Here is a 25875-nt window from a genome sequence, read left to right on the forward strand (position 1 = left end):
CAAATCACTCATGAGTAACACTGGTCCCCTTAGCGGGGAGAACAACCTGTTCTCCCTCCAGACTTGGCACCCTGGCCCCAAACTACCTGGTCTGCAGCCAGTGCAGAGGCTAAAACCACAAGTCTGCTGATCCTACAGAGCCTGACTCTCATCTCTGCCAAGCCTTTGCAGGAGCCTTCCCCAGAGGGAATGAGGAGCCTGATGGATGTGGTGCTGCAGGACATCAGAGTGTGTGCTAATGAAGCAACAGATCCATTACAGCATTTAGCCATGTCACAAGATCCAATTACAGGAACTTTGTGAAGTATAAACCAGTCTTGATTTTGCCCTGTGCTCATCCTGTAAAAGTCGACGTCTCTAAAAGGTATTCCGATCCTGCCATTATTTCCCTGTGCTGATTCATCTGCGTTGAAGACAGTTTAGAACTAGGGTTTGATTCTGCCGTATTGCTGGTAATGGTTTTTGTAAATCTGTTTGATAATTTTCACGGATAAAGCTGAAGAATCCCTGGGTCTTCTGCTTGCAGGGCGTGACGTGTAAAGTAGAAGTTTTTCTTGCAGATCAGAAGGCAGGGGACTGACGTAGGAATTATTGTGTGAAATTGCATTGTCTCTGTTATGTAGGAATTCAGATAATGATTGTGATAGTCCCTTTTGTCCTTTAAAAATGAGAATTTATGACTCAGAAGGTGCTCTTCTGTCAGTCACAAAATTTTCCCATTACACCAAGCCTTATTTTTAATGCTATAATATCCTGTTCTTTTAGGTGCAAGTGTGGTGTTTTGATTGCAAACTGATTTACAGTCATTTTCTTCAGTCTGCAAAACGGGCACCAAAAAAAAAAAAAAAAAAAAAATTCTATATTCAGTAGTGGCCAGAGGGGTAAAATATAATATACTAAAAAAAAAAAAAGAAAAAAAAGAAGAAATTTTCTTCTTTATGTGGGTTTGTGAGTTTTATTTTTTTTTTAAGGAAGAGGACTATTTTTAGATGACTCCTACCTGAAGGAGCAGCATCTTAAAAAGAATGATAATAAGAAATCGAAATACTGGGAAGCTTTACAACACCAAATGCATATGATTTTTAGCAGGTGGACAACTTCTTGTTTAGAAAGGTTTCCTGCTGCATTAATTTTTTCCTTGCTCTATCCCCCAAGGCTGAACATCACTATCTCCTGCAGACAATGCAGCAACGACCTGATTTTGTACTAGATAATGATATTTTTGATTCACAAGCTGTTTTAGCATTCCAGAGCATTGCACTGTTATAGCATGGATTCATCTGAATTTATAGTAATTTATTCATAAAAGGATTGTTCTCTCTGCTTTGTGGGATGCCATCAGGGGTAAAGGCACATGCAGTAGCACAAACAGCTGAGATCTTGTGGCAGAATTTTTGTCTGCTTGCTGCTTTCACTGATGGCCTTGACAGTAATTATAATGGCAGTAGAATAAAGTAGCCTCTAAAAATTAAAATTTTCTGTTGGAATGCTGGCAACGTAGTGCAGATGTGGCATAAAGTTATTGTGTCTTCTGGAGGTGGTGGCACTGTCTCATATGTTCTGTTTTCAAGGTTCAACCAAGAACTGTACAAAATACTCCCAGCAAGAGGTACAACTACCTGAGCCTCATGTCCTTTGATTTTGGCTGAGCAATCAAACCCTTGTCCTGTGCTTTTTTGGTGTGTAAATGGACCTACCGTGTATGGAACTTATCTCAGTTGAAATTGAAGCAAAGTAGAAAACAGAGTAAGTGACAGTGAATGGATCTACCTGAATTTTGTAGGGAATGTAAGAATAGTGGACCTAAATAATCAACAAAATTAGGGTAAAAGTCTTTATAAAGCACTTGTGGAAGCACATATTTATGTTTGGCATGTCCAAACTATATCCCATTGAAATGATGGACAATTCAACAAAATGTATGTGCCTGGAATGTACTGAGATCCAATAGCAGGAAGCTGAGTCCAGATAGAGTCAGACTGGAAATGAGGCAGATGTGTCTATTAGTGTGGGTCATTAAGCACGGGCACATCTGCACAAGAAAGATGATGTTTCACATGCACAGTAAATTGAAGGTTTGACTTATATAAGACTACACACGTAATCCAAATTAACATCAATGAGTTAAGGGATCTGATGTAGGAACTACTTGAAGGATACAGTTCCACTGTTGCTGCAAAATGCCAGACTGAAAGATTAAATAACCTCTCTGGCTGGAAAATATACGAGTCCACAGCGATAGCTCTGTCCTGCACCTGCACAACACACAGAGAACATCACCAAGTCTACTTACCGTAACATTTCAGACATGGGAAGAGGGACACCTGCATTAAAGTGAAATTTGACGATTGTCTTGTACGGAAGTTGGTGAGACAGAACCCTTATCCACAGAAACCGTGTTGTCAGCAGTGCTGTTTGTTTGAATTAAGGCTGCAGATTGGATCTAGTCGTTGATGCTGATCTCAACTTTTATGTAGGACATAAATTGAATACATTACATTTTCTACCGCACCAGGCCGGCTCTGACACAAACGCCAAAGCTGAAGTGAACGGGAGCAGGCAGCGCTCTCAGCCTCAGGTGCCAGGCCATTAGAAATTCCAGGTTCCTTAAATGTAAGTGTAGTCTAGAAATCCAAGCTGAAAGACATCCCAAAAACAACACGCTGGAATCAGCTGTTACTGCTGACACTGAGCCAAACCCAGCGAAGGAGCCTTTTGATTTATTTCAAGAAACATGTTGATTTCAGTGTCCTGTAACTGCATCTGTCACCACCAGCCCCTCAGGAAAAAACTGAGGAGGGCTGTTTTTTGTTTTTCAATCGTTAACTTTGCACTGCTGCGCCTTCCTTCCTCTCTAAGCTTCCTTTTTGTGTAGATGAAACCCAGTGATGCAGTGTTTGCCTATAGGCGTCCTTTTTCCTGTGAACACAGAAAACCCTGAAGAACAAATAAACTGTTTAAGTTGCTGATCCTGCATGTTTGCAATTTCATTGGGAGATTTGGCTCACATGTAAGGACACAAGGATCCGGCTCCTGGGGAATAAACGTCAAAGAACATGAAAAGAAAAGCCTTAGTAGGCACTGGGACTATAAGAACAAAGAGTGCTTCCAAACTTCAGTAGTAAAAACCACTGGGAAATGTGGAATAGTCTGACAGAAGCAATAAGAATGATGGTTCTGAGTCAGGCACTGAATCAGAAAAAAAAAAAGAAAAAGGAAAGAAAAAAAAAGATACTTGATCCAAGTGAATTAAAGCCACTTATATTCCTGGAAATGAATTATTTCCTCTTTATCAAAAAAGGAAAAGAAGACAAAGAGGTTAAAAATGTAATTATATGTTGCAGAAAGAATTATATGGCAATTTCTGTCTCCCAGGCTTGTGCTCAGAGCACAGACCAGAACTCTGAAACACTGACTGACTTTCTGCAGTGTCTCAGCAGTGTTGCCTGTGCTGCCTATTTACTTTTCAGTGCTTCCTCTCAGAGCCTGTCTTTTAGTCTCTGTCCTCTGCAGGTTTTTAGAGGAAGCTCTGGGTATTATTTTGTGTCCAGAATAAACAGAAAGCACAGTACTGTCTTCTGTGAATAATCTCTCTCCCTCCCATGTGAATTTACGAATACTGTAGGAAAACAAAACGATCACAGAAATAGTTTTGTCAGATGGTCCCTCCGTGCTGAGGCCTTGGTTTCTTGCTTTGTCAATGAGTATCCGTTACATCATTTACTATTTACGCCGCGAAGGCCTCCAAGGAAGTGCTGAAGCCTGTGAACATCTGCCCCCCTTCCTATCTTAGGCTGAGAATATTTTCATTCCATTCCTCTCTGCCTAGACACAGAGTGCCTGCAGACTGTGGCAGAGTCTCCGTTTCCAGTGCACGCTGATGTTTTGCCAGTCATGTGTCGTGAGGGAGCGTCCTCCCACTGGTATGAACAACATGACCATGAAGGAAAGCGAACAGCAACTGCATTATGTCCTCCAGAAGATGGATGGAAGTTAGAGGGGAAATGCTTCAGTGCCCTGTGTTTTTAGGCCCCGCTCATCAGTTGCATGACACCACTGCTGCATTTGTTTCCTAGAGTTTGCAAATGGAATTGAATCAGGGTTGTAAACCAGAAAATCGTGTTCGTAGGCCTTGTAGATTGACAACAGACATGCTGTAAAATGCTCAAAAAGAGATCACCTGCAATTAGTCTATAAAGAACCTAATCACCCTTACGAATTTGACAACCAAGGTTTCAAATAGTTAACTTCATTCTGTCCTATACACTCACTAAGAGTGTCTTTTTGTGCTGGATTTTGTGGGGGTTTTTGGGGTTTTTGGTTTGGTTTGTTTTTTTTTTTTTTTGATGGGTGGAAGCTGGTTGAAAATAAATATATTACAATTCACTTACTCCTAAAACTTTGTCATTTAATAACAAAAATCCATTTGGTTATGAATGCATTAAGGTTTCTGCACTGAGCATACCCAGACTCTGCCAGTCATCAGACTGAAGAGCAGAAAAGGAGTGGGGCAGCTTCCTACAGACTTTTTCCTGGCTGTCCTGGTATGGTGCCTTGAAGTAGATGATGCTGCCATATGACAGAGACCACCTGATTAGACTAACCAGGATATAATTAACATTGCACAAGGAACCCCAAAAGTTTTATGGGGTTGTAAGTAGCATTATCTCTCATTATCCCAAAGAAAGTTTATTTCTCGCTACTTCCCTTGAGAGGAGAGTTAAAAATTGCCCTTTTGTGGGAAGAGGACTGACCAACAGATAACCAGAGAGAGCAATCTGGGCACTGGCATGGCCAGCTGGAGCCCAGCCAGAGTGGCTGGGACTGGGGATCCCCTGAAACAAAACTGTGCAGCAGAAGCTGCCACAGAGACCTTCCCTGCCAGGTGCCACCTGGAGAAGCCCGTGACAGCCTGGCCTGTGGCAGTCCCAGGTGAAGGAAGGTGAATGGGAATGAAAGAAAAGGAAGGGGAGCAGTGGGGAAAGGAATTAATCTTTGTTTTTTTGTGCTGGAAAGATCCAACCACTTTGCAGTGTTGCAGCGTTTTGAAATGTGTTTTGTCTTAGGACCTGAGTCTCCTGAAGCCAATTTGAGTCATTGCTTTGCTACACAGTGATGCAAATGAGCACCAACCCTGTGCTTCCATGCTCACACAGACACACATTTCTGTTGGGTGCTTGCTTTTTAGCACAGAAGGGAACCAGCAATGCTAAAACACCATCTGTTTTGCTGTGTCAAGGGTACCAGCTATCACTGCAGCCACATCACTAAATCACATTACAACCCTCAGCCTAATGACATTTGTATAGATCTCCAGCTCTCTACTATTTGCCACTAATCAGAGTAGTCTGAAGATAATCATGCAGGGACATTATCCCATCTGATGTTCTTTCCCTCTGCCTCAGCTACTCATTTCTACAGTGCACACACAAGCCAGCATAGCCTGACTTCTCCAACTCCTTTTGTTATCTTTATTTGTCTTTCTTTTAGCAGAAATAATCGAGAGGTCAGTGAGGTTATTGTGCCAGGTCTGTTGCTCAACTCTCCAGTTCCCTGTTGTGGTGGGATCTTGCAGGAAACTTGAAGAAATCCAAAATACAGCCAAACCTGTTCTCATACTTGCTCTGTGAAGCCTACCCTGCCTGTGCAACAGGGGCTGTTGCATGAACATGATTTAGCCTTAAGAGATTAAATATCTTTTTATTACAGTGAGCCTCATCCCAGTGGAGACAATGTTAGGGTTCATATCAGCACTACTGAGTGCTCCTGTTTGCTCTACCTGTTTCAGCATTGCAAAAAGATTAGGTAAATTTTCTTCCCTGTTACAGGTACTTGAAACTGCAATGAATTTCATGAAGTGAACAGAATTGTTTAGGATTTCAATCAGTGCAGTTGCAGAATTTGACCAGCCATCTTAAAACCATTGCATTTATTTCTAAGATTCAAAATGTTATATTAATAATTTAAACAATTGTAGGGAATGTGCTGTTACACTGACCTTGAAAATGTTGTTTTGTTAGACATAGTAAATACAACATTTGCTTGCTAAAATGGAAACATGAAATGCTCAGTCACTTAGAGCTTCATATGGAAATCATCAGGAAAACAGCTCCTGTTCTAAATGTCGCTGTCAAACTGACAGGTTGCTGCAAAAGAAACAGATTCCCAGCTATTCAGTAGTTACAAAAGATTGAGATGATCCAGGTTCATCAGACCATCAGAGGGAGACTTGAATTTGTTGAATTCAAATCAGTTTTCTCTGTTTGCTCACTTAGGCTGGTCCTAACTGCAGGTTTGTAAGAAACTTGTAATAAACTTCTGAGCTGTTACTCATTCAGAGAACATCAAAGAGCTGTCAATTATGAGGTGTCAGAGACTTGAATAAAAATGCAACTGCCTTTTTTGAGAGATACCTTGGGCTGATCACAACCACTTTGACGTAAAACGCAGTTTCTCTGCATGTGCAATTAGCAACTGGTTCTGGCAATTTCCTTATGGGAATTCTTCCAGGGGTATTTGATGCAAGCAAATGTCTCTGAAAATAAGCTGTGGATGCACTAGGAAGATAATTTTGATGTTTTTTTTTTTTTTTTTCTGAAAAAGACACCTCTGTGTCTGCTATAGTTTAAACAAGAATGTATAACTTTATCAAATCCTGACCCTGTGTCCCTGTCCATTGCTCAGCTCCACCACTGTAATCCAGCCTTTTATTCTTTGGAGTAGTGGAAACCTTGGGATTTTTGACATGCTTGTCAATGGATTTGCCAAGATATTTGGGACTTCTTTAAAAAGGTGCTACTGCTCTGCTGATTGACATTCAGCATGGGCAGACAGAGCAGGCCAAGGAAAAAAGCAACAAGCCAGAAAGGAACAAAAGCTGTCAAATCTTGAGTTCTCATTCCAAATGTCTTTGAATCAGCAGCTCTGGGCCCTTCCCAGCTCTTGAAGGAATGCCAGTTTAGTGCAGTGAGTGAGTAAGGTGTGTGAGGGGGCGACTGCTTCTCTGTCAGTTGTGAGCAGCTTTATTTTAAAAAGTGCCTCTTTTTTTTTTTTTTTTTTTTTTTTTTTTTTTTGCTGGTGTTCCGGAGGTTTGAATGGCTCAGAGGAGCTGCTAATGGCTCACGGAGGCTTTCTTGTTCATGGCCTGCTGCCCAACCCAATCCAGCCCAGGCCATCAGTGACTGGGAGCTGTTACCACGTTAGCACAGCCTGATGGATGTGAACTGTGCCTTAGTCCAGCTCTTAGCAGGAAAAGCATCACAGAAACCAGCACTGCCGTTGTCGCTGAGTGACTCTCACGAGACAAGGGTGTTTCGGGGCAGAGCTGATGGTGTAGCAGCTTCTCCTGCCTTGTGCCCTTCCTTTCACTGCCGAGAGGGAACACCAGCCTGCACAGCTGTCAGGCTGATGCTTTCCCCATCACTGAAATGATACACAGTGAAACAAGAACAGAAATTAGGAGCACCTTGGGTTAAAGAGCATGGGTATCTTCTGGTAAAGGATACACAGAAGAGCATGAATGGTTTCATTCAGAATTTTGGACCAAAGCCCACTGTATAGGAGGAAAATCATTAACGCACGATTAGCAATTGTGTGATAAAATGGAAATTACTTCTTTATTGTAATCTCTGACTTTATTTTGTAATGCTTTCACTATTTCTTTTAGGCATTTTGCTCATTTAGACTCTCATACCGGTCATTTTCGCTCTGCTTATATTTAATTTCTCTCCTTTGTTTGCTCGCTTGTTCTTCCATCTGAAAAGCTCTCGTGTAGGGTAACTTGCTCAGCAGCAAGGATAGAAGGAAGGCAGGTGGGCAGGCAATCTGAATTCTGATTTTGGCTCTGCCACTGGTTGCTTGGCAAGCTGCTCACACCACTCCGTGCCTTACTTTCCCACAGAAAGAGACTCACAGTTGAAGAACAGCTTAAAATTTTTGACAAAAAAAGAACTGTGCATCTACTAGTGCTATTTATTAAAGGAAAACACACCTGAAACCAAGTGTTGTATTCCATGTGCTCCCTAAAGTGTATATTAGTTGAACCCATTAAGCCTCTGTTCTTCATTTTCCTTTCCCGAATTAGTTCTAAGTGTTGAGTCATCGTCATCTATGCACGCATCCAAACCACCATAGGCATCTTAGCCTTCAAACTGCAAAAAAATCCAGAACATTCTAGATTCTTCTGGATTCTTCAGCCCATTTAACAGGTGTGATATTCAAGCAGCAATTCCTAGTAACTACTGAGACAGTTACAGACCTGAATGGCACTGCAGAGGGTATTGCTCTCTCCTTAAACTTTAATGTTCTCTCTATTCCCTCCCTCCCCGATTTAATTTGGATGAAGTGTCCACCAGCAGGGCACAGCAGTTTGTTAAGAGCACAGTTGTTATATAACTTTATATTACTTACAGTCTTATAAAACTGTTGCAGATAACACCACAAGTAGTGTCTCTCCTCTGCCTGGGCCACAGTGCTATTTCCAGCATCATTAATTCCCTGCAACCCAAACCCTTTTCCCTCAGGAATGGCTGGGGTCATAGCAACACTGCTGATGCAGATGCAGATGCAGGTTAAGAGCCAGCAGCAGTAATATGCTGAAAAGCTTCTTAAGAATGGTTGCTGTCTCCTGGAAACCAGCTTCTTGTATCAGATTTCCTCATTCAGTACCACAAAACTCTTCAGGTAGCAGAAGTTTTGTGAGTTAAATGGCAAACCTGAAAAATTACAAGCTTGAATAATACTTCTGACAACTCAGGGGTAAGCTCAGACCCAAAGTCCAGAGGAAGGTAAAATATATCTGTAATTAGTCTAATATGCAACACTTGACTGTAGTGAGTATTTCCTGCTCTACTACACCCGAGGGCTAGCTTAGATTCCAAAACTGAAGAATTCGCCATCTTTGCTATAATGCAACTGCAACTCACGGAGCTAAGTTCTGAGTTCATTTGCTGATCTCCACCAGGTATTTTCCAGTGTGGCACCTGCGAGCCTGGTGTTCTGCAGCGTGCAGTGAGCAGCGATGGGCTGTGCTCAAGGGGACAGCGTCATGTGCAGCGGGGTTTGGTGTGTAAATGTGTTCCATTTGTTGGTGGCCCTGTGAGAACACATATACTGAAAAATGTTGCCCCTCTGATTTTCTAAGATACTGGGTATCAGTGGAATGCAAGAATCTTTCACTGAAAATGTGTAAATCAGTTGCTTTTATTTGTAAGAATTTCTAAAGCTAATTAATGGACATGATCATGATTGTCTTCCTGTTCTGTTTCATAAAAAAGACAGAATTTCTGAACAGACTGAACAAAATAGTACTTCTTTAATACTCCCTTCTTCCTAGTTCCACATTCTTTTACTACCCATGTCGGTTCCTGAATACTTTGTTAAGCTCCTTTCACCATGAATTCATGTTTTCTCTTTTGTCTTCACTCACTTTATACCTGGATCATGACTTTAATGTATGCTATGCTCTTTACTTGTTGAAAAAGTATCTGAAAACCGATAAAAAGTGATCACTTGCTGTTCTCTGTGCAGCAAACTAGTCCTTCCTTTGCACCTTATTGCACACACTGTACAATTCTGGGGTTTTAGGATTAAGTTTGGTATACAATAAATAAGTGTAATTTCCAAAGCAAGATCTAGAAGATGCCATCTTCACAATAGGCAGAAGAGCTATTTGGCTGAAAAGGGCTGGGAGATTTTTCAGACTGAGAGTTAAAAAGGGATCTTCGTTGTTTCTGCCCCTCCCATCTGCTGTTCTCTGCAGCTGAAAATGGGGCAGAAAGCCAACGTCATGACATTTGAGCAGACAGCAGTTTATGGAAGTGTCTATTACAATTCCACACCCACACTCTCGGTAGAAAGGAGCCTTCTCCCTGGCCAGTGGAAGCAAAGGTGCTGCCAGGGAGTTACAGCTGATGTGAGGCTTCCTTCCCTGGGTCTGGGGCTTGTAGGCAGACTTGTACATTTTTCTACGTAGGTTTTAAATACAGATTCCCCTTCCTCTGCTTGCTTACTCCTCTCCCCCTCCAGAAGAAATCAGAGGATTTCTAAAACATACTGTGGAGTTTTCTCAGCCCTCACGTGCCATCATCACCAGTGGGCTGGGCTGCAGCATCAGAGAACGTGCAGAAGCACCGTGATAGGGATGAGCTTTGCCTTCTGCCTCGCGCAGTCATCTCAGACACTGGTGAAATACCCTGCAAATTACAGTGAGCACTTGAAACCTGCTACTGATCTCAGTGTTTCAACTGATCTTAGAAAGGAACAGTGTAGATCAAATGGCTTTTTCAGCCTGTTTGATTTTTTATTGCTGTTCTTTTACGATGAGCACTTCCAGCGGTTCCACGAGTCTCCTTCGTCATTTTATCTGAAAGAAATATTAATGTATTCATAAATACATGCATATATATAGGCTGTACGTAAAGCATCTATGCAAATATGCCCACTCCCTTTTCTTCTATTTAAATAGTGTTCAGTGATTGTTCAGTTCTCTTTAAAGGATGAGTCACCTGGCTCTCTCTGGAATCAGGAATCTAAACTCAAACCAGTAGCTGCACAACAATCAGCTGTGGAGCTTGATCAGTTATTTTACTGGACCTCAAAAAGTAAATCCACAATTTTTTCATTTTCCCAAATAACAAAAAACCCCATTATTATCATTTCTGCTGACATTATTTTTCCTTAATTCTTTATTTGAATTTAATATTAGAGAATTAGCTTGCAGATAAAATAAGAGCTGCTGGATTGGCAGCCCTAGAAACTGAAGTTCCCTGTTTCTTGGTAGCACAAGGACAATAGTAAAACACAGCAAGGACACTCCCCTCCACCTGCCCCATTAAAGAGCGACCCATGGACCAGAGCTGGGGGTGAGCAGCCAGTGCAGGTGCCATACACGTTCCCTCTTGGAATTCTAGAGAGGCATGGGCACGATGTGAGCTAAACTGCTGCCTTGGATGCTTTTCATGTGAAGCATCAGCTGGTGAGCAGGGAGATCAGCACTCCTTGGGGCTGTGGAAGGTCACCCCTATGTAAGCTGACAGAATGACAGAAGAGGATCTGTCACACTTGTGCTGAGCAAAAGGAGGAGTCTGAAATGAATGAATGTTAGACTTCAGTGAGAATAAAAACAGGAGATGGAAAGTAAAGCAGTAAACCTTTGCTGTCATATTTAGGAATTAAGTGAGAAAGGGATTTCTGAAGGATGTGTGTTTTCCCTTCCTGTATATAGAATATAAAGATAATATGTGTAATCCTGCTTAACAGAGTAATTAAAATAAATCAGTAAATTAAGTGAACTTTTAAGTGTCTAGCTCTCCATAGGGCTTGAACAAAGAATGACGTGAGACTGCTCGCTTATTACTAAGGGGTTAATCTCCATTTTAATTCCTAGATGTGAAAAGAAAGATGGAAATGTGAGGGAGAAAAGATGTAGATTAGCATCTCTCACCTGAAGAGCTGCGTGGATTGCAGAGGCAGAAGCGCTGTCAGACACAAACAAAGAACAAGGACAAAGCAAATGTGCCACTGTGGAGCAGCCTGATTTAACCAGTGACACAAACAACCACGAAAGGAAACCAGCCTTGCCACTGTAGAAGTGTCAAGAAAGTGGATTGCTCCATCAATAAATTAATTCTGAAGTCTGGATGAGCAATTTATTTTTTCTTGCATTTTCCTAAAGTCAGTCAAAGGGGTTGTGTGATTCAGTCACACCAGTGCAGGGGATTCCCTCTGGATCTGTCTCTTAGTTATGGGTTGGGGTTTGTTGGTTTGTTGGTTTGTTTGTTTGTTTTCCTTTGACTTGTCTCCTGAAAAAACCCACATGACTTCTTTGTGTGTATCCTGAAGTGTTTTGGGAAGGAATTAGATAATGGGCTAATGAAATGTAGGGGCTTTCTGGTACATGGAAAGTACCAGGCTGACAATGAACCCTGCATTTCTCTAGAACCAAGAAAGGACATGCAGAGAGACTTTGGTGATATTTTTAGCCATTTAGATTATACATGTGCTTGTCCATCTTTGTGCCTTTTGGTCTGAGCCCTGCCAAGACTGGGGAGCTTTTAGAAAACCTCTCCTTGCTTCCTCATACCCATTCACTGCTCTAACACGCAGTGCTTCACTAATTTCCATCAGAAGGGTGTTTAAGGTGCTGCTGGACCTGTCTTGGCTGAGGTTTTCAGTTACAGCTGAGCCAGCACAACCTCCAAACAGGTTCCCTTCCTCTACCTTCCCTTTGGAGGTGTTTCAGGCTCATTGGGCAAGAATCCAAGCACTGGAGGCCTCCGGTAACATTTAATTTATCAGAAACCAAAGTTGCTGCATTGGCTGTAGTAACTCATAATTCAAAGAGAACATGTTGGAGAAACTGATCTGGATATTGATTTTAAGAACTAATCTGGCGCTGTGTCTCAATGTTTCTTTTTCACTGCAGAAAAAATTGATTCCTTATATAAATTCTAAAATAATACAAAGCATATTGCAGAACTGGCATAAGAATGGCTCCATTAGGGGTAGCTCTGATTTTGCAGAGTGGCGTTTGGCATGTGAAACCAGTGATCAGAAGCAGAACTGAATAAAAGCTGGTTGTAAAACACTGCCAGCAGGAGAACTGGGGATTTCTACTTCATTAGGAATTTGTAACTTCATCAAATAAATGACTAAACCGACTACACAGCGGGTGAGATGAGTTTTATAAGGAGGGGCAATTTCTTTCATTTTTATGGGTTGGTCCAAAACAAGATATTCCTCCTTGCAGACTCTGCTTTGCTGTTGGCCTTGAACCACCACAGCTGCAGCAATGACCCTCCTGAGAGAGGAGCTTCCCCTGCTGGGAACCCTGTCCTGAGTGCCTCATTTTCACAGCTTGCAACTGAAGAATCTTCCCTGTTTCCCAAATGAGTCATGAGGATAAATTATGTAATTTTCAATGGTTTAATTTGCACTGGAAGGACAAAACCTGATAATTTTATTATATGTAACTACCTAAATACCATCTGAACTTTTCTGGGACTTTGCTCGCAGCCTGTTATTTTCAAAACAGAAGATGAGAAATGGTGTGCTCATTCCGGGACCATATCTTGTCAGTAATCGCTACTCAGGGTTCTGAAGATTGAATTAGGAAAAATGTAATGGAACAAGCACAGTTGAAGGGAGAACCATCCTTGTGCCAATTTCTCCCTTTTATAAAAATATAAGTGACTTATATGGTGACACAGTGACTCTGAGACAAGTTTATTTTCCTCCTCAGGTATGGTCCAACAAAATCAAACCTCGTTCCTTGTTGGTTTTTGCTGTGTGATCACTCATAAAATGCAAAGCAAACATATTGCTGGAGGACATCTGTCCTTTGGATAAACGGAAGACAGGTGTATTGCAGTGCAGGAAAGCTCAGCATAGACTTTGCAACCAGGACAAAGCTATTAAAATAATAGGTTGGAGTCAGTTAGGGGACTTGCATGTGTGTCTTTTTTTTTTTAAGACTGATTTAAGGCAAGCAATGAGTCGTTTCATTACAGTACACAGTGTATGTTCCAGCATGTACTGCCATTAACACCAAGCCATTTATCAGTAACCCACTAATAGCTCAACGATTGCTTTACTCACAGTAGTTATGATACTCTAGTAAATATTTTACAAGAATGTGACAGTTTGTGTTGTTTTTGGCGTGTCAGACCCGTGCTGAGACGATGCAGGTGTCCCATCTCTAGTGTTGGAGGGCTGACCAGGGCTCTGCTGGGGCACTGACCTCTGCAGTGTCCCTGCAGCATCAAGGTCAGTGGAACAGGAGACCCAGAGGTGCAGCCAGAGCATCCCCCAGATCAGCTATTTCCTGTATTCTCGGGTCTCACGTTGGCTGTGGCTGTAGTTTGATCGCAATTTGATCTCAATACGAGCAGCAAATGTGGAATGGCCAGACAGACCCACAGCCAGACCCACGGACGCCGGGCAGTCAGTCAGTCAGTCAGTCAGTCAGTCTCTGACGGCCCTTCTGCTCCCCACACGGGAGCTGGTGTGAGAGGGGAGCACCACTGAGGGATGTAGGGTGGCAGCTCTGCGAGGAATACACAGGATCTGAGCATCCCTTTAACGCATCACTTTTTTATTTCCACATTACTGATCCGCAAAGCTCAGCGCAGCCCGTCCTTGTTACAGACCCACCCTCACTCCCACCCCTCGGTCCCCTCAGCTCCCCATCACCCGTGTCCCACTCCCTGGATCCCCATGCCACTGATGTCCCCCAGCGTCCCCACACTCCTTGGTCCCATGCCCGATGGCTGCCACCCACAGGGGTCCTACACGCGATAGGCGATACCTCTGGGTCTCCACCCCAAGGGTTCCTAAGTCCCCATCCCCTGGTGACCCCGTCCCCTGCATCCCCATGCCCTGGGGTCGCCCCGCTCCCCTCACGGTGGTCACCCGCAGGGTGTCCCCTCCCCGGAGCCGCCGCCACCCCCCGCGTCCCCCCCGCCCCGTGTCCCCCTCAGGGCGGTGGCAGCGCCGCGGGGCGCGGCCCCTTTAAGGGCTCTGACGTCACGCGGCGCTGCCATGGCAACGGCCCGTCCCGTCGCGCGGCCCGTGCGGGCGGGGCGGGGCCGCTCCCGCCCCAGCAGCGCCCCGGCCATGGCGGCGGCTCGGTGACACCGCGCTCCCCGCCGGACCGCAGGTACCGCGCCCGGGGCGCCCCCGCGCCGGGCCGTGCCCGCGGACAGCTCTGCCCGGCCCGAGGGGCTCGGCGCGGCCGCCTCAGGGCGGTGCCCGCTCCCACCCGGCGGCTCCGCTCGCCGCGCCGGGGCCAGGCAGCCTCGGCCGGGCGGGGTCCGCGGGCCGCGATTCCCGGCGCGGCGGCAGCGCCGGCCGCCCCCGCGGGGTGAAGGAGGGAGGGACGGAGGCTCAGCCGCGCTTCCCGCCCGGGCCGTGCAGCGCAGAGGCGGGCACGGCCCCGGCGGGGCGGGCTCGGGGTGCCGGGCACGGGGAGGTCCCGGCTCGGGGTGCCGGGCACGGGGAGGTCCCGGCGCGGGGCCGGGGCCGCGTCCGGCGCTGCCCCCGCGGGGCCGCCCGGCAGCGCCGCGCCCGCCCTGCCCGCCCGCGGGCGGCCCCATCCCGCCAGGGGAGGCTGGGGCGGCACCACCGCAGCGCGGGGGGGGGCGAGGGGAGGCAGCGCTCGGGCGGCGCCGGCGGCAGCGCCCGGAGACCCCCGGCAGGTGAAGCCCCGCGGGCGGGGCCGGGGCCGGGGCCGGCAGGAGCGGCCGGGCCGGCGGGGGCGGGCGGCATCACCCGGTCCCGGCCCGCTCGCCCCGGAGCGCGCCCAACGTGGGGCTCGGCGGGTAAGGGGCCGGGGAGGGTCCCCGGGGTGGTGCCGGGGCAGCGGAAGGGAGGGTTGGGCTCATTGTGCCGGGCGGGGCGGGAGCTCCGACCCCGGGGCGGCAGGTCTGGGTGGCACCGTCGGGCTGCGGGTCACTGCGGAGCCTCGGGGCTCCTCCCCGCCCGGGGAGCGGTGCTCGGTGCCCGGGGGCCGGCGGAGGCAGCCCTGGCGCTGGAAGTCCCGGGTGGGCAGTGCGGAGCCGTGCGGGACGCGCCTGCCATCCCAGCGGGATCGGCTGGACTCGCGGTTCAGGTTGGGAAGTCTGGCAGCAACAGGCGGTTCCCAGGCTTATGGAGTATGTAGGGAAACTCTCCTCTCTCTACTGCATTTCTCTGCCTGCCTAGAGCTTGCCTGGGTGTCAGCATTCCGTGAATTGGTTTGACAGGGGTGAATCCGAAGGTACTCCCCGTCTTTAGGAAAAGTGCAAAGTCATTAGATGCTTTTTATGTCATACTTCATAGGTATTGCTGGTTTCCAGATCCAGATTTTTTTTCCCCCAAATCTGGTTTTTAAATTTGTACTCATTGCTGAGGTTATCAGCTTCTTTGGTTTTTAGGTTGATTTCTGTTGGAAATTGTGAAAAGCCTTCAAATTGCTAGCAGATATAAATCTGGTAGACAAGTTTAGTTTATGCTGTAATATTACCTGAGCTAATGCAAGATAACCCTCTGATCCATTCCCTTCTGTTAATTACGCAGCTTGAGAGTAGACATAATGTCTTTTATTGGACTGGTTATTGTAGCTTGGAAAATTTTTCAGGAGCATTTTCAGTTCTGAAGTGGAAGCAGGGTAAGTCTCAAAGCTAAGTGTGACTTGAGGGGAAAATGCTCTGATTATTAGTATTTGATTATGTGTAATCAGTTTCTGAAGTAACAGTAGTAATTGTTCTCTGTTCAGTAGAGAGTATTGGGAAAAGAGTGGCAAAATGGAGCAGAGAGAGGAGAGAGATAACAGCCTCTAAAACCTGCCATAAAAGTGTTGGGAGCGATGAGAACTGTATCTTTCTGAGTCTGGTGGGATTTCTGTGTACTAGTTTGGTCTCTGCTTTTGTTTTGTCTGTTTCCTGCTGAGAATGTGAAGGGAGGGATCAGAGGGATTGCTCTGAGAAGGAAGGGGTTCCCAGTGGTAGTTGGGTGCTTTTCCTGCTCTGCCAGTTGTCAGCACAAGCTTGTTCTGGTTTGGAGGGTTTGCCTCGTGCAACATCCACAGAGTTACCACAAGAGCATCTAAAGTGCTTTCTAGAATTCCCATATGCTTCCCTAAATACCAATAGAGGATCCAGGAATCTTGGCAGTTCTTATGGGAAATAGTAGGAATATCAGGAAACATGAGTCTGCAAAGTCATCAGAGGAAAACCTGAATCTGCTCCCTGACTTCCATTAGGAGTACGGGAAGTGATGTAGAAGGTGGTCACTAATCTGACAATGAAGTGACAGCTACAGTGGCTCTAATTACTGGTTAGAGTTGGGGAAGTCTGAAGTCATGTTAACAGGAATAATAAGCAAATCAACAAATTAAAATGAAACAAACCACATGACAAGCTCTCATAGTCCTGAAAGCCTTTTAATGGGGTGGGAATCTTCAGTGGGTTTTTGCAATGTTTGTTTGTGATTCTTAAGCGCCATAGTTGTGGTGAAGTTAATTTGTGCTTCCAAAGAACAGACTGATGGTATCTTGGAAGAAGGGGGCCAAGAAAATGAGTGAGATCGTAAATATATGAATATGTCTCACTGTGAGTCTACTAAGGCAAACTACAGGCAGTATTACATTTTATTTCTTTAAAATGAGCAGTTTTTACAGTGGATAATGTAGATGGCTTATACAGATTCAATAGGTTGAGAACCAAGGCTGCTATAATAATAACTTTAATCTGTTAATCATGAAAATACTGAGTTTCAGGTCACAGAGATGTCTTTTTCTGTATTCTGTATTGTAAAAGTGCTACAGCAAATAACTGCTGTCCTTTCTCTAGTTTAGCTCTTTCCTGAGGGCTTGGTCTTGATGGACTGCTCAGGTCACTTAGCTCTTGAGTAAGAAATTGTTAGCTACAAATGTCATGTGTTATATTTATATTGGATAATGAAAGTTTCAACTGCATCTTCATGTTGCTTAGTTAAGTATTCCTATATCTAGTGTTCGTTTTGTCCCAAGTATTTTAATTTTCCAAACAGTTTCTAAAGAAAAAGGTGGGACTGGAAAACCTTGCAAAAATATTTTTAAATGCAGAACCACATAGTTCTCTCCCAGCCCATTATGGAATTTTTAAGAATGCAAAAAAAATTATGAATATAAGATTTTGAAGAAATAAAAATACAAAACCACCCACAGTATGTAGCAGAGTGGTGATCTTCCTTAGTTACTGTCTTCTCTGCCAGAGTCTTAATTTATGACTATTGTGTCACTGAACATGGTAATTTGATTTATTTTTTTTATATCTGTGGTGTCACTTTAAAATGTGTTATCAAACTAGTAAGAAATTCAGAATCTCTGAACTTGACATGCAGTGCATGCTCCTGGAATATAAATACTTAGGGACAGTGATAATGCAGTGATTGTGTTTTGTTCTTAATACTGTCTGGGAATATCAATGCTCAGATTAATGCAGCTCCCAAGAGCCCAGAACTGACTGTTTAGAAAGTATGCATAGTATTGCTAATGAAGAAAATATTTTTTAAGTTCCACCAAAATTTTTCTCTCCTCTAATTAGATGCAGACCTGTCACTTACTTCATCTTCCGAAGTGTGTAATTAAATTTAGCTGTTATTGTTTTGTCCTTGTATGAAACCTCTGTATTTTGCAACCCAGAGTTTTGTAATAGAATTTATGTGAAAGATTCGAAACAGGACTAAAGCAAACGATCCCGAGAAACATGGACCGTGTGCTGTTCTCTCCAGGCTGTGGTTTGGTACCTGATACCGGTGCAGGGAGCTCGAGGAGCTTTCTGGATAACACGAGGCAGTGCTGCACGAAGCTGCAGCTTTCATTAAAAAGATGGTGCTGTTTAGGGTTAGGTTCAGCAGTGTTTGAATAACCACTGTCTTTGCAGAGAGCCTGAAACAGAAAAGCAAGAGGGGAACTTTCTTAACGCTCTGAATGAGTGTCAGCTCAGTGCCCCATCAGTGACGCTCCACGTGCTGATTGCTGTGAATCACTGTAGCCAAGTGTGGGAAATACCATAGTGAGAACTGGGCTAAAGGTTGGTAAAAGAGAGTTAATTCAAATATAGGTGGACATTTGCTAGCAAATGGTTGTGCAGTTCACTGGCGACAGTTTCATTTCCCTTACGATGTCTCGGCTTCCAAAAGTAAGTGAAATGCTGACATACAGTAAACCAGATTTTGATTCAGTTACTGTAACTGGATTGTACTCTTGCAGTCTGTTTGTTGTCTTCTGAAAGGACTTCAGCTGGAAAGAAGGGGAAAGATAGAAATCATTCAATACAATCTATGCCTGATTGTATTGAAGAGCAAAAGACACTTTTAACTTCCCACCTATTACATAAAATTAGTTGTTTAGGGGCAGAACAGGATTGCCAATTTGCAGAAGCTGTAGTTTTCCCCTCCTTCTTATGTTGGATCTTAAACAAATATTAATCATATGGATTTTCAATGTAAGCCAAGTGTTTGAGTCATTGTGAATCCCACTGTTTTGAAACATTAAAAGAGCTGAGTAGTGTTAAGTTTAAAATTATAAGATTTTAATTTTAAAATGGGGGGAGTGGAACAAAATGAAATCATCAGATCAATCCCATGATTGAATGTGCTTCTTAAATGAGATTGAAGGTCTTGGAGCTGCTCTCAGTGACAGGCTTGGCAGCTTTACAAGAACAAATCACCTCCTCACAATCAGCAGTGGGAAGTCTTGGACCTGCCTGGTTTGTTTTCATCGTGCACTTATTAGTTCAGGTGGTCAGCACAGGGCATCCAAGCAGTTTCATGATAACTTGATGATTTAATTCTTGTTGGATTAATTTTTGTATATGCTTTTGCTGCCCTGTATGTCTTTATTTGGTTATTTATTTATTTTAATATACTAATTAGCATAAATTGTGCCTAATTCTCTGTTTACATATTAAAATGCAATTTGTGTGGTATTTATACACATCTAAAGTCTTGCATTACAATTAAAGATGCTCATTTATGATCTACTGTTGAAACACACATGGTATTTAAAATTGGTTTGTTTAAAAGAACCATTTGATCTGAGAATTTTTCTGGTGACCCTTTCTGTCCTGATTGATTGCTTTGAGTGAGTGTTCATGTAAACCAATTTTATTCTTAGTTTGGAGAAGGAAGACGTTTTTCTTCTGTCAGATTCTTGATTTAAGTTGAGCGTAGTTGTTATTGAGCTGAAAAAAGTATTCAAATTCCATATACAGATGCTATGTTTGTCAAAATCTGATTTCACAGATTAATTTTAGAGCTTCTGTGTGTATCTAATAATTTTTATAAGTTTTGGTGATCTGACATACAGTTTTGACAGTGCAATGTACTATCAGAGTACTAAAAAATTAGTAATTTGGGGTATGCTAGGTTTTAGGCAGCTTTATTGTATAAAAACTTCCCTTCCTCCCCCCCCCCCCGAAATTATAAATTAGGTTTAGGCACATGTATTTATGTTGTACTGCTCTTGAGAATGCAGAGTGGAAGGCGAGGTGGTAGAAGATCTGATCAAGTTTTGTTGCAATCTCAATGTTAGGCAGAGTTCAGAAATAGCACAGCAAAGTTCCCATGACAGCATTAAGTCCAGATGCCCTAGAATTTCAAGAAGCTGATAATGATGTTAGTACCATTTTCCCTCCATTGCAATGATAGGAAGGACACAGCAGGAGCGTTGGGTGCTCCTGACAATCTCAGGGGAGAAGAGTAGTGGTCCACAGGGAAGTGTTTCAGCATTTTAGAGGATATTAAATACTCCTTTTTAATCTTCCTGACTCTTGTGGGGCAAGAAACTTCTTCAGTGCCCTTTCAAGTAGTTCGGATACAAGCTGTCTAAATACAAAACCACTCCAAAGCGTGGAGATGAGGTGGCCAGGAAGTAAAACTATGATTTTGGGCACTACAAATACAACCTTAATTTCTAAGATATGGAACAGAAAAGGGAAAACTCCTCTTTTGTCTTGGAAGCAGCCCAAAAGAGGGAGCCAGGTTGTTTCTTTATTTTTCTACAGCAGAATAAAAATAAAATTCAAGACCAAACTAAATGGACTGTAAAGGAGTATTTACTGATGTATTTAGCTGCTGTTCCCCAGCTTTAGAAAAAGCAGCTAGTTGAGAAGGTGGGGTAGCTGGAGACATTGAAGTCATTAAGGGTTTTTTTTTCCCTGCTTATCTATTAGACTTCATTACAAATGCAGACTGATGGGCATCAAAAGCCAAACACACACACTGGAAAGGGATGGAGTGAAGAAAGTTGACTTTTGCTCCTGATGCTGCTTCAGAAGCTTGAGCAATTTGCTGTTCTCAATCTCTACAGAAACCTGGTGGCCCTGAGTCCTTGCTGGTAACTTGGGCAGGGTGACAGCTGAAAGGCCAACAACCTTAGCAAACAAATTGCTGGAGGGTTTCAGAGCCGTGGCTAATGTTTGCCTTTTCGTGGAGTCAGGTACCACTGTGCTTTGCTCGGAGCTTCTGGAAGCAGGAGGCCAAGACTCTTTAGCCATTTTTACTAACCTTTCAGTCACCATCGCTGAGAAAAACTCCAAAAATGGTAGTGTGCATCTCTCAAACACCAAAACCAAAAGTCTTCCAAGAACATGTCTGGTCTGTGGTGGAGGCCAGAGCAGAGATGATGCACTCAGCTGAGCTGCTGCTGACCTCTCTCACTGTGACTGACATGTGTGGGAAGCATTTACAAGAACAGCAGTTCCAGTGGATTGGAGAGGGATCCTGCAGCAAAAGCAGGTTGTTGGAGCCATGGGCTCTCTTGAGGCCATGGTGCCTGATCATTCCTGTCTATAACCTTAGGCTTTGTCTCCACAGGGAAATTCTGCTATTTATAAGCTAGTGAGGATCACGTTTTCATAAAAAAGTTTTCATTTAAAGAATAAAAAAGTGATCCTTTGTGGAAGACTGCTACAAGTGGGGATATTGTACTTCTTTGCAGCAGCATTTTGCTTCTCTTTTATTCTCTTCTGCTGGAAACTTCATCTAGGGTTACTTTCCAGTAGGCAGGTGGTTAATTTCTGACTTTTGGCCAGTTAAAAATCACTCCTACTACAAAGAGAGCCTTTATTTTGAGCACCCTTCAAGTGTGGAGATAGTTAGAAACCTGGTGCTCCTTATTTCCTTAACATAACATATTTCCTAAATATTGGATATAGTATCTGCTTTAAAAAGCAACTGTTTGAAAACAGGCATTACTGCTTGAGAAACATCAAAAACAATTCAGAAGAGTATAGGTTAGATACATCCATCTCATCAGAAGTGGTACCTGAAGTAGTTGAACAGCTCATGTACTCTTAATCTCATTCTTGCATTAATAGGAGTGAAAAAACAGTACATAGGGTTTTTACTTTCTAGCATGGGATTTTTAATCATTCTGTAAAGTGAGGTTTGTGATAGTTATTTTTTTTTTAAAGGCCTTTGACGATATGCATCTCCAAAAAAAAAAAAAAATAGAAAACCCTATTAAAGTAGCCTGAACTCTAGTCTGGAAAAGAACTTATTTTTGTGGCTTCAAATCACAAGTAATTGACCAGAAATGAAATGTATTGGGAACTAAAAGCAAAGTTAAAATTGGACCTGAGGGAAATAGTTTTATCAGATCTTTGGATAATCTGTATTTAAAAAAAAAAAAATCAAGTGCTTCTATTCCCTTGTTTCCTTCTGAAAGAGTCCAGCTGAGTGCTGAGTGTTCCAGCTGCGTGGTGGTGTGAACACATAATGCCTCGCTGTAACTTCGGTACCAGGGGAGTGTGTGTGGTGCTGAGTGGGAGGGGGAGGGAAGGGTGCTGAGCACTATGTATAGATCAGATCCAGCGTTTTTCCCGAGCCAGTGATGAGTTTGAAAGGATGCAGTGTGTATGTAACTGGTACTGCTGGGCTTTCTGCTCCTCCGGCGTGTGAGAATGCTCCACTTGCAAAAACTATCAACCAGGAATTACTGCATTCGAGTAAATAGTCATCTGAGCTGAATCGAGGCACTTTTCCTGGAGACAGTACTAGTTTCTCTTAATGGGTATCTTCTCCATTGACTTTAAACCTAAAATTATCTGTGTGCTTGGTGCCTTTTATGCACACTGTGCAGTCTGCTCTCTCTCAGATAACTGGAGGCTGCCTCAGTAATCTTTTGTGCCTGTAGGTGCCAGACCAGATTTTATATGCACAGCACTGCTTGGCCTTCCACGATGCCTCTTCAGTAAACACCAGTGTGCTGGTCCCTAAAAAAATCCCAAATCAAACTTGTTTGGAGATGGATTTTAATGTAAATGAGGGTGTTTCAACATGACTTTGAATTGTCACTCTGCAGTAGATATTTCCTAGTAAAACGTTAGAATAGCCTCTGGGTATGGCTGGGTATTTGAAGAGACAAAAAACCCTTAGCTCACTCCCTGTGTGTGTCCACCTGTCTGTGCTCAAGGAAGAAATTGGACTGGAACCATCACTGTCTTCTTACTTAGGGTTATGTCTTTCTGCTTCATTAAGATCTTTCTTGCCACTTCTTAGACGTTTTGAATTGCAAAATGAATAATAATTTGTTCAGTGATGGAGTGTCCTGAGGTCAGTGAACCAAGTTTTTACTGGGGAATCGTTGTTATAGTCACTGAAGACAAGATAATTTGAATTTCACATGAAGTTCTGTTTGCAGGGAGTGTGATAAAAATAAATCTGTTCTTATGTACCAAAACATTTTGACCTGGAAACAAACATAATGAGCATAAGATGCAAAAATGTTAATTTTGGAAAAATCACTCTTTTGGACTGTGAAATATTCATGACTTTTAAAAATTCCTTCCTTCCTGTGCTTTTCTCAGCCTTGTGCTTAACACTGAATTTCTTGGCTTTTTTTTTAATAGAATCTGGTGTGTGTGGGCAAGGAAGAGTAGGGGCTTTCTGTATGTTTTATGAATGTACTTGGCTTAGACTCTCAGTTGGGTTTTAGAAATAAACTCTCAAATCTCTGAGCTTCAGACACCAGTCTCATGAAACGTCAGCCTACTGCATAAAGAAGGGTAAAAGTCTGAAGTTACTGATGTTTTTCTACTAGCAAACTTGGGAATTATTTCACTCAAACTTCTCAACTGTGATTTCCTTTGTCTGTTTTGTGACTGCTGTTAACAAGGTCAGTATTTATCCGTCTGTTTGTCTTCCATGGCAACCATAATAAAACCAGTTATCAAACCCACCTCTGTGACTGAAACACACCAGAGGTTGGTCCTTACTGCACTAAAGTCTGAAGGTGAACACAGATGTTTGTATTTGTGTCATTGAAATTACTTCTGTTCACAGCTCCATGGAGTTACTGCGGTAAATGGAAGTGTTTTGATGTGGCAGGCTTTGTTTCAAAGTCATACTAAAATCACCAGCTGAGTAGCTACATGTGTGTCAGGTGGCACATATTTATGTTTGTGATGTGTAGGTACGAGGTGTTTTGGCCGAAGGAAGGAAGGAGCAATATTGTTGTCTTGAAACTGCTTCTGCCACCCAGTTGGTGGGTGGGGTTGTGTTCCTGATGTAACTGCACGGGGCAGGTGGGCACGCAAAGAGGGAATGCTCTCTCAAATCCCACTGATTCATTGTTTGCTCGTGAGTCTCTCTTGTGGCCTCTCCTTTCCAGCTGTACGTTCAGTTTTGTGCACACACATTCATCTGTTCCTTCAAACTGGGGACGGTGTCTGTTGGAGAAATGGGTGTTTAAGTAAGTTCTGCTCGTACCCTTCCTCTCGAGAGGCGTTGGTTGATTATTTCCTGTTTTTGTACCAAAGCTATAATGGAGACATATCACTTTAAAACACTTCCAAAATGTGCAGAAGTGCAACAATAGCGCTGACCTCAGCGAGCGAGGTCACACCCAGGCTGCTTCCTGTTTTCTTCTTGGGGAGACCAGAGGCCCTGAATATGGGAGAACTCCCCTGTGCATGTGCCCAGGGCTTGAAATCACAGTGACAATTGGTTCCATCTTGCAGAATCAAAATTAAAACAACTTAGGGAAAGTATTCTGTTAGGATTTCCAGGGTTATTTTATAAATGGTAACCGTTTTTAAATGAATAATCATTATTCTCTAGTGAAATGTGTAAGATGTTCTGTAACCAGTGCTCCCCTCAAATGTATACATTAAAGAAAGAAAGGAGATGAACTGAAGAGGTGAGAATAAGAGCAAGGTACACAATGGCACAATTGCAGCCCCTACATACTGTTATTTCAGCTTATCCCAGCCTCTCTCTGCTGTAACTCAAGTATTAGTTGACCAATATAAAAGCTCCTTGCTTTGTTGTCTTTGTTTATTGATGCAGTACAGCTACAAATCAGAACAAAGGATGCTTGGGAAAATGGATAGCTGGAAAGGTCTCTTTGAGAAACAGGAGAGACAACATAGGGCCAAGGGATAGTAAAAAAGGCCATTACATGTTTCATTTTCCTCAGTGGAGAGCTGTGTGTGTGTGGTCCTCAAACAGGCTCTACTGCAGAAAATATATTATGTAAAATTCCAGCTGAAAGACTTTCTATATGAGGGTCTGTAACTGCAGCACAGCATTAATGCATTTGCTTTAAGTGACTGCTGTGCAGGCAGAGATTTCACTTTATACAAGGCTTTGTCCACCATGTCCAGGTTTGTAGATTTTGAACCTTCCTCCAGTATGTCAAACCCATCCCCTTCAGGCTGCAAGAAATAAAACCTCTCTGTGTTTTTCTTCTCTATTCCTGGGGTTTGGGGAGACATAAATGAGTGGGCAAAGCTGCCAAAGTCTTGTTTAGAACAAGACTAAATGAAGAAGTGTTTTATGAAAACCTTCTTTGGCACATCCTGAATACATGAAGTATTGGTCTGTTTGTGCTGGCAGGGCTCAGCTTCAGAGCCAGAACCCCACTGTCCACCCCTGCAAACACTGTCACCACTCACAGGACACAAGCAGGTAAATTTACACAAGCAACTTCAGCATATAAAGGTTTTGGGGCTCAGAGCCTGAATGTGTGTGACTTACCAATATATCTCCTTTGAGAGAAAGCTGGAGCATGCCTTGGTGTCTTTTTCCTATTATTAGTAAGGTGTTATAGTTAGCATTCCTTATGTTTAGCCACCTGTGTGATCACTTGTAGAGAGGATCACGTGAAAGTTACGTGAAACCTCTCCTGCTGCTGCTGTCTGTTGATCACTTGGGAGATCTTGCTGTGTATGAGTTGGTTCGTATAGGTAAGCATGGATTTCAGTTCCAAAGGACCGATTTTTTGATACAAAATGAAATTATTACCCAAACAGCTCTTTAGCTGATAGCTCTTAAGAATCTAGTCAGACAGACTGTTCTTTCTGCAGTCCCTTTAATCTCTATATATTTGGCACAAAAATAGCAATGCTTTCT

The 25875-nt window shown here is 43.3% G+C and overlaps 1 protein-coding gene across 2 annotated transcripts in view; it reads left to right on the plus strand.

The window, feature by feature from the left end:
- The window catches only part of GNB4 (G protein subunit beta 4), a 62239-nt gene that overhangs the window by 16025 nt on the left and 20339 nt on the right, over positions 1–25875 (plus strand). Inside the window, exon 1 of one of the 2 annotated variants that reach the window (XM_050308633.1) lies at positions 14578–14656. The exons of the other annotated variant lie outside the window; for it this stretch is intronic. The gene's annotated coding sequence lies outside the window, so the exon portion shown is untranslated. Of the gene's footprint in view, positions 1–14577; positions 14657–25875 lie in introns of those variants that run through there. 2 annotated transcript variants of the gene reach the window in all.

The sequence above is a fragment of the Myiozetetes cayanensis genome, unplaced genomic scaffold (genome assembly GCF_022539395.1).
Source record: "Myiozetetes cayanensis isolate MyiCay16 unplaced genomic scaffold, myiCay2020 scf13, whole genome shotgun sequence".
NCBI lineage: Eukaryota > Metazoa > Chordata > Aves > Passeriformes > Tyrannidae > Myiozetetes > Myiozetetes cayanensis.